This window comes from Rutidosis leptorrhynchoides, chromosome 3 (assembly GCF_046630445.1).
Source record: "Rutidosis leptorrhynchoides isolate AG116_Rl617_1_P2 chromosome 3, CSIRO_AGI_Rlap_v1, whole genome shotgun sequence".
Classification (NCBI taxonomy): Eukaryota; Viridiplantae; Streptophyta; class Magnoliopsida; order Asterales; family Asteraceae; genus Rutidosis; species Rutidosis leptorrhynchoides.
In genome coordinates this window covers 646,950,449-646,959,851 of record NC_092335.1, presented here as the reverse complement: position 1 = coordinate 646,959,851, position 9,403 = coordinate 646,950,449, and positions in this window count along the sequence as shown.

Below are 9,403 nucleotides of genomic sequence, written 5' to 3'. Positions count from 1 at the left end.
GAATTGAAACCAACCAGAATAAGCATACAACTAGCCGATAGATCAATAAAATATCCTAGAGGGAACATGCTAGTTAAAGTTGGTACTTTAGTATTTCCAGTAGATTTTGTTGTTTTGGACATGGAAGAAGATTCTCAAGTTCCTCTCATATTAGGAAGACCATTCTTAAACACGGCTAAAGCAATGATAGACGTGTTCGGTAAGAAATTGACCCTAAGTATAGAGGACGAGAGTGTTACCTTTTCAGTTGATAGAGCAATGCAACAACCGCAATCTGCAGATGATACATGTTATTATATTCAAACTATAGATGCACATGCAGAATTATTAGAAGAATTTCCAGAATTACAAGGAACAGGAGAATGTTCTTTAGGAGAAGGTAATGAACCAATTGATGAAGCTGAAATGTTAGCTACACTTATAGCTAATGGATATGAACCAACAACAGAAGAAATTCAAATGCTAAAAGAAGAAGACAGATATCGATACAAATCATCGATAGAAGAACCTCCGAAATTAGAGTTAAAGCCACTTCCAAACCATTTGGAATACGCTTATTTACATGGTGAATCTGAATTACCTGTAATAATATCGTCTTCTCTTACTGAAAATGAGAAATCACAACTCATTTCTGTGTTTAAAGCTCATAAACCAGCCATTGCATGGAAGATTCATGATATTAAAGGAATAAGTCCTTCGTATTGCACACATAAAATCCTTATGGAAGAAGGTCATAAAACGTATGTGCAACGCCAATGAAGACTAAATTCAAATATGCAAGATGTAGTTAAAAAAGAGATTATTAAACTGCTAGATGCAGGTTTGATATATCCAATTTCTGATAGTCCATGGGTAAGCCCAGTTCAATGCGTGCCTAAGAAGGGTGGCATGACTGTCATTACAAATGAGAAAAATGAGCTTATTCCTACTAGGACTGTAACAGGATGGCGTGTATGTATTGATTATAGAAAATTAAATGACGCCACCAGAAAAGATCACTTTCCCTTACCTTTCATAGATCAAATGTTGGAAAGATTAGCCGGAAATAGTTACTATTGTTTTCTAGATGGATTTTCCGGATATTTTCAAATTCCAATAGCACCCGAAGATCAAGAGAAAACCACATTCACGTGCCCTTATGGTACTTTTGCTTACAAACGCATGCCATTTGGACTTTGTAACGCCCCTGCAACCTTTCAAAGGTGTATGATGGCGATTTTTCACGACATGATACAAGAATGCATGGAAGTTTTCATGGATGACTTTTTAGTCTTCGGTGATACATTTGAATCATGTCTAGTTAATCTGGAACGAATGCTTATTAGATGCGAACAATCAAATCTAGTACTTAATTGGGAGAAATGCCATTTCATGGTTAAAGAAGGCATCGTTCTTGGTCATAAAATTTCAAAAGAAGGAATTGAAGTGGATAGAGCTAAAGTAGATGTAATTGCTAAACTTCCACATCCCACCAATGTTAGAGGAGTTAGGAGTTTTCTAGGGCATGCCGGTTTTTACCGACGTTTTATAAAAGATTTTTCTAAAATTGCCACTCCTATGAATAAACTCCTAGAAAAGGATGCTCCATTCATCTTTTCAGATGAGTGTATCAAATCTTTTAATATTCTTAAAGAAAAACTTACTAATGCGCCGATCATGACAACACCAAATTGGAATCTACCATTTGAACTAATGTGCGATGCAAGTGATTTTGCAATGGGAGCCGTTTTAGGACAAAGGATTGAAAAACGATTTCAACCTATATATTATGCTAGTAAGACGTTACAAGGAGCACAAACGAACTATACCACTACTGAAAAAGAGCTCCTTGCTATTGTCTTTGCTTTTGACAAATTTCGATCATATATCGTTCTAGCAAAAACGGTGGTCTATACCGACCATTCTGCTCTTAGATACCTATTTTCAAAACAAGATGCTAAACCAAGATTAATCCGTTGGATCTTACTCTTACAAGAGTTTGATATTGAAATCCGAGATAAAAGAGGAGCAGAAAATCTCGCCGCTGATCATCTTTCTCGTCTTGAAAATCCCGAATTAGAAGTTCTAAATGAATCGGCCATACAAGACAACTTTCCTGATGAATATCTATTGAAGATAGATTATAAAGAAATTCCATGGTTTGCAGACTATGCAAACTATTTAGTATGTGGATTCCTTGAAAAAGGATTATCGTACCAAAGACGAAAGAAATTCTTCAGTGATATAAAACACTATTTCTGGGAAGATCCACATCTGTTTAAAAGTTGTCCCGATGGAATAATACGCCGATGTGTATTTGGAGATGAAGCTAGTAAAATATTAAACCATTGTCACACAGGACCAACAGGAGGGCATTATGGGCCTCAACTAACAGCAAGAAAAGTTTATGATGCTGGATTCTATTGGCCTACAATTTACAAAGACGCACACCTTCTTTGCAAATCATGTGATGCTTGTCAAAGGGCCGGAAAAATAAGTCAACGTGATGAAATGTGTAACGTCCTCCCAATAGGGTCTGGAAGAAACGTTACTAATATCAAATAAACCAACATATTATAATACGAGAACAATACTAAATGAGAAAATTTAACTTTATTGAGTACGCAGCGGAAAATGAAATGTCGTTACAATAATGGAAATAACGATAAAGTAATTGTTCATATGCAGAAGTAATAAATGTGATATCTCTTGATCCTAAGTCCAAGTAGCATCACATAAGTAGTAGATAAGAAAGCTTGAATCAAACAGCACCTGAGACAAAACATGCTAAAGTGTCAACCAAAAAGGTTGAGTGAAGTTCATAGGTTTAACAAAAGTAGTTATCGTTGTTTTTACACCACAAGATTTAGTTGTAAAGTTGATCTCCCGCAGGATCAAAAAGTAGATCTCGCAGATCCAAAAGTAGTACTGATTCGTGATATTTTAGACTAAAGTTTGTTTTGTTGCCCCGATGATAAGTTGGCAGTGCCTTATCACCATGTTTAAATCATTATTAAGTAATACAAAGACATCACGGTCAAATGTATCGGGGACGTTACTCCCGATAGGCCTACCCCCAATAATTAAGAATGCCTTATCCTGAAAGCAATTAAAAAATATCACTGTGGAGTCTTAGTAGCATAAGCTAGTCATAGTACAGTTTAGGTTCGTACTTGTGTCTAAGTTGTTTAAAGTATAAAAGCAGCATGTGTCTCACCCCAGTAAGTATAAAAAGTGCTATAGCAATAATAAGTATAAAAAGTGCTATAGCAATAAGAGTGGGGCTATGAAAGTCACCTTAGTAAGTAGAGAGAGAGTTATTCCTCGGAATAAAGAGTTGAACGAGTGAGCAGGAAAGTCAACCTATTGACATTTAAGAGTAGTTAAGTGTTTTGCTCATGTTTAAGTTTAAGTATGTGTTTAAGTATAGTTTGTTTTACTAAGTTTCTATTCCTAGTAAGTTACTATTTTTATAAAGTTTCCATTTTTAGAAAGTTTATTATTTTACTAAGTTTCTATGACTAGAGAGTTTCTACTTTTATGAGTGTTTTTCATTTTAGGATACTTGCCGTATTAGATAAGCTTCCAATCACCCCTTTCTCTTCGAATGGCTAATTTAGATCTAGGGGCTTGAGCCATAGGACCCTTTAAATCGGAAATCCAAACCCTCTGCCTAGAATCTCGTAGAAACCATTCGTCAAGAAAGTTCGAAGATCTATACATCTCTAATACATATCCCAAAATGTTTTTGTGCTACAATATAAGTAGTAGGTTATAGGTGCTAGTAATAGTAATAGTGTATACATGTTAAGTACTAGTATAAGTAGTATTAGGGTTTACGGTTTTAATATGTATATGTATATATAATTCGTATATATACATAAAAATATTTTTTTTTACATGTATATATGTATATATAAATCTAGGAGTGTTTATGTATATACTTATGAATAACAAGTTTATAATATGAATATGAATTAACAAAGATTAAAGTTTATGTAAATAGTTTAGGGTTTATGTTATACCTTTGAAGATTCAAGATAATTAACAAAGAAAAGATGAACACGATGAAGATGGAAGATCAAAGCCTTAAAACTCTTGAAGAACTCCTTGAAGATTCTTGAAGAACACGAAGAAGAAGCTTGAAGATCCGAATACCACAAGAGAGGGAGAGGGAGAGATTGTTTTTGAGAGAGGATTTTGGTGTCATTTGTGAATGAGAAACTAGGAGTCTAGGAGTGTTTATATAGTGCAAGTATTAGAGTGTTAGTCAACATAAGGATGTTCTAATTAATGATTTTATTTTGTTTTATAATTTTTAGTCAACAAAAGGTGGTACTAGTTTATAATTAGTCAACATAAGGATGTACTAGTTTATACTTTATTTTTAGTCAACATAAGGATGTAATTGTTTAAGATTCTTTAGTCTCATTATTATTACTATTATTATTATTATTATTATTATGTTTATTATTATTTTTACATTTACTACATGATAAGTATTATTTTCTTTTTACTAATTCGTGACTTGTATTTATTTTTATTTAGTTCCCAGTTGTTTTATTATTTATATAAATGTCACTTTTTATTTATTACTTATAGATTAATAGTTATAAATAATATTATTGAAATGCATAAATTTTAATTAGCAGTGAGTGTCGAATAAAAGTTTATTATTTGGTCAACGTTAAATTAATTGTGTATATAACAACCCTTAAATAATTAATACGTATAGTCAGACAGTAAACCCTAGGGTCATTTCAGTAATTTCAGAAGTCAAAAAGTGAGGGTTGTTATAGTACCTCCCCGTTAATAAAAACTTCGTCCCGAAGTTTTAGGTAGACTTCTCGGATGCATCAGCAGTTGAGAAGAGATGGGGATATTTCCGTTTCATATGGTCTTTGCGTTCCCAGGTATATTCGGGGCCTCTACGCGAATTCCAACAGACTTTAATGATAGGTATGTTGCTTTTACGCGTTTGTTTGACCTCTCCTTCCATGATTTCTATAGGTTCTTCAACGAAGTGCATTTTATCATTAATGCGAAGATCATTCAAAATGATGATGTTATACAAGTCATTTCAGTAAATTGGATACATGAAATGTGTTATGAATGGTATTGAGCTCATTTAAAACCTTGAGCATTTTATGCCACAATATTAGGGCAAACAAACAGAGAGGAGTTCGTGAAAATCACAGTCATGAAATTTGATAGAGATCTTCATTGTTTACAACAAGAATATTTTAATGATGAATATAAGTTGAAAAATAAAGTTTTATCACTATTGAATAATATGGATAAAACGATTCGTTTATAGGAAGAGTATAAACGAAGCTATCATAAAAGAGTGAAATGAGAAAATTAAATGTTCGCCTTAACTTTTGACGTAGTCACGATTGATTTCCGGAATTCAAGGAATTAAAGGAAATCTTCGTAATCTATAAGATTTGATTCTCCGGTATTTACGAAATTTTGAGATTTGTTTGATTAAATGCGGTGATTTGCCTCGATTGATGTGTTTGGAATTTTGCTATAAATTAGCTTCTTCCGTTTCATTATCTTCACCACTTCTATACTTTCTTTCTCAATTCAAACTTCCAAAAGATTAAGAAAATGCTAAATCCAGTTCTGATCCTGTTTATTATATTGACCATCTATGCAGTCATTCTTCTTTTTCTTTTACCGCCAGAGGAATCTGTTTACTTCTTCTATGCTCTTGGGGTTATAGTGTTTTTAATTATCCCGTGTCTTTATATTGCTATACGCATTGATATACACGGTTTGTAATTTCGGAGTCGTTATCGGGCTTTATATTTTCCCTTATATGTCGGAGCTTTATGTTTTTGTTTCTTCTTCCCGACTTCAAGTCAAGCGAGTAATGGTCCAGAATTCATAGGTATGAAGTTTTGAATGATCATAATATACAAAGTAGAAAGGAAAGGTAATAGCACGATTTAATTTGTCATATTACCAGAATATCCGAAAAAGACCGAATCATCAAGAAAAATATTTTCTTGATATGTTTAGAGGTTAAATAGAATGTAAGAGTCGTGTAACATGGCAAATGATGATTATAAAATCTATGAATCATCATCTTCCATTAAAAACTGAGCATGACTTACTGTAATATAATCACGTTGGCCTGACATCATTATATTATATTAACTCATGCTTCAATCCCCAATCACTTCTTCAAAGCATTTATAATTTAAACTCGAATTTTACAGAATATAGAAACTAAAACAGTTTCCTTTATAAAGATATCGCAAAGAGATACTTAATTGCGGACATGAATCGTTATGAAGATATCTTCCGAAATATAGAGGATATTTATGATGATATTTTGGAATTTCTAAGTTCGAAAGTTGATGAAGAAAAATTTTCCGCAAGCTTTTAACATGACTTTGGAGCAAGATATTCTCTAAAGATTTCACCGGATTCAGAATTTCCTGGATTCTTTGAATATAGGGTTTGGCCCTTGTGTTTGTCCTTGGTCTCCTCCATGGTTAGCTCAATCCGTTTTTCAGTTCCAAATTTTCTTTTGGGCTTTTCCAACGTACCATTCTTTATTATCAAACTGTTAGCCCTTAAGAACATCTATAGTATTTGCTGCTTCGTCAGCATTCTCAAGGTTAACAAATCTGAATCATTGATTGACAACCCGAGATGGTTTCAAGAAATTTTATTTTTAGATGATTAAACGCTGATTGTAATCGTCAATGGATCTAATGGTTGACGAATAGGCGTTGTTGATTTCAAAAGTAATGAATGATAATTTTGGTGGTTTGATGTGATAATTCATCATAGAATACGAATGAATATAATTCATGAATGTAGTGATCTTTAGGAAGATAACATCTGCTATAGCTTTACTTGAATTCTGATATGTCAAATTCAGAATATGTAATTTAATTTGAATGAAAATGGTTGTTCTTTGGTGCGCGGATACATATGTGGATGTAAGTAGTATAGTTACTGATTATTGAATCAGAATTTGAAGAATGTACAATGTAACATATTAATGTGAGATATAAATATTTCTCGGGTATTACCTACCCATTAAAATATTTTCACAATTAACAGTTTGTACAAAAGAGAAGATATACGTTCATATATGTATTCTTCAGATATAATATAGATTTAATGAGTTAATATAATATTAAACTCATTTGATTTGCGGTTGAAACGAGAATAAATAATCTCTAAAACCTTAGAGATTTCATAATTGTCGCGAAATATTTCGCTAATGAAGTTATGAATCAATACTTCATCGTTCATTGTTATTGATATACCTCAGTATATGATGTTGGTGCTCGTGGAATTCTTGTGAAATTCATAAGGCACGAATGATGTTTTCTAGAAAGTTTCGAGTACATCGAAAATGAAAGTATACAATCAATCATGTATTTGAGTAATACACTTGGTTTATTATGAAATGGAGTTTATTGTGTTGAAGCAGTGATTAACGATTGTTAAGTCATTAACGAAGGATGTACATCATAGCATATTAATGATATGAATTAATCAAGTAGTACATACTAGTTAAGATTCACACGTAATAGCTTAGTATGAAAAGATTTATTATTGTTTCAAATCCATATATATAAAGTATACATATGTAATTCTTCAGGAAGAATGAGTCAATACATCTTAACTCATTATTACTAATATTCCTTGGTATCTATGGGGCGTATGATGTTGATGTTTGAGGTACTGAGTGTGATGTTGAGGCGTGGAATGCGGATGTTTTCGTTGGTGAAGCTGGTGATGTTGGTGGTGATGACGATGGTATTGGTGGTACTGGTTATGCTGCTGGTGCTGCTGCTGGTGTTCGTAGGTTTCGCACCATATTCTCCAGAGCCACTACTCGAGTGCGAAGCTCGTTGACTTCTTCTATTATTCCGGGATGATTGGCGGTTCGGACAAGTGGATGAATAAGATCTAAAATTTTAGATATTATATATTCGTGACTGGATATCCTGGAAATGAGGGTGAAAATAGTGTTCCGAACGGGTTCGCCAGTAAGTGCTTCAGGTTCTTCACCAAGAGGTGAATTCGGTTGGTGGAAGGGATCACCTTCTTCTTGTCTCCATTGATTAAGTTTACTACGAACCCATCCCCAATTCATCCAAAATAGATGATGGCTGATTGGTTGGTTCATTCCGGTTACGCTGCCATTGGAGCTCGAAGAGTTCGAGGAATCCATATTATGTGTTTGGAATTAGGGTTTTTGATATGAGATTAGTTTTGAATACTGGATGATATATTCGTCTCCTCGAATACGTGTATATAGCAAAAAGATTTCCGTAATTTATGGAGGGAATTTAGGAAAAGTGTTAGACAAAATCTATTAGGATAGATACGATAAGATATAATAAGATATGATGTGTCTTTACTTTAATAATGGCAGTATGACGTGTCGAGATCATAAAGTGATAAGTATGTAATCTAATAATCTTTTGATTAAAGACTTTCAATTCGTATACTGTGATAACCCAATGACATTTTTCAATTCGCAAACCGATGCATAAAGGCATAAGGCATATAGGTACGTGATATAACAGAGAGTTATATACGTTTGAGTGTGAGTAGTAACAATTATAAGAATTTCAAAATCATGGATAATATTTCATGTAATACATATGTAATACACATAACCATGATAGATGACTTATGAATGTCAAGAATTTCTGAAATCATTGTGTCGCATTTAGATGCGGTGGTGTAATTGGATAGTACTCAGGAAAGTGAGCAGAGTTCTTAGATTAGCTCGGCATTCTAAGATAAGTAAAGTTTCTAAAGTATAGTGTAGCATTTAACAGTTAAAGGCAACAATTAAAGGCACTATGGTCAAGAAAAGTTGTAGTCCTACATTAGGAAAGAGACTTTGATTAGAATCTTTAAGTCAAGTTTGGTAAAGCATGATTGTTAAGATTATAAGGCAATTCTAAATGCTTTAAGTCTAAGGCAGGAAAGGTTATAGTTTCCTAGATTGCTAAGGCACCCTAGCTAGTAAGTAAGGCACACATAAAAATGCAATCCTGGTTCTCTATAACAGCCTGGTTATGCTCTGATACCAATCTGTAACATCCTCCCAATAGGGTCTGGAAGAAACGTTACTAATATCAAATAAACCAACATATTATAATACGAGAACAATACTAAATGAGAAAATTTAACTTTATTGAGTACGCAGCGGAAAATGAAATGTCGTTACAATAATGGAAATAACGATAAAGTAATTGTTCATATGCAGAAGTAATAAATGCGATATCTCTTGATCCTAAGTCCAAGTAGCATCACATAAGTAGTAGATAAGAAAGCTTGAATCAAACAGCACCTGAGACAAAACATGCTAAAGTGTCAACCAAAAAGGTTGAGTGAAGTTCATAGGTTTAACAAAAGTAGTTATCGTTGTTTTTAC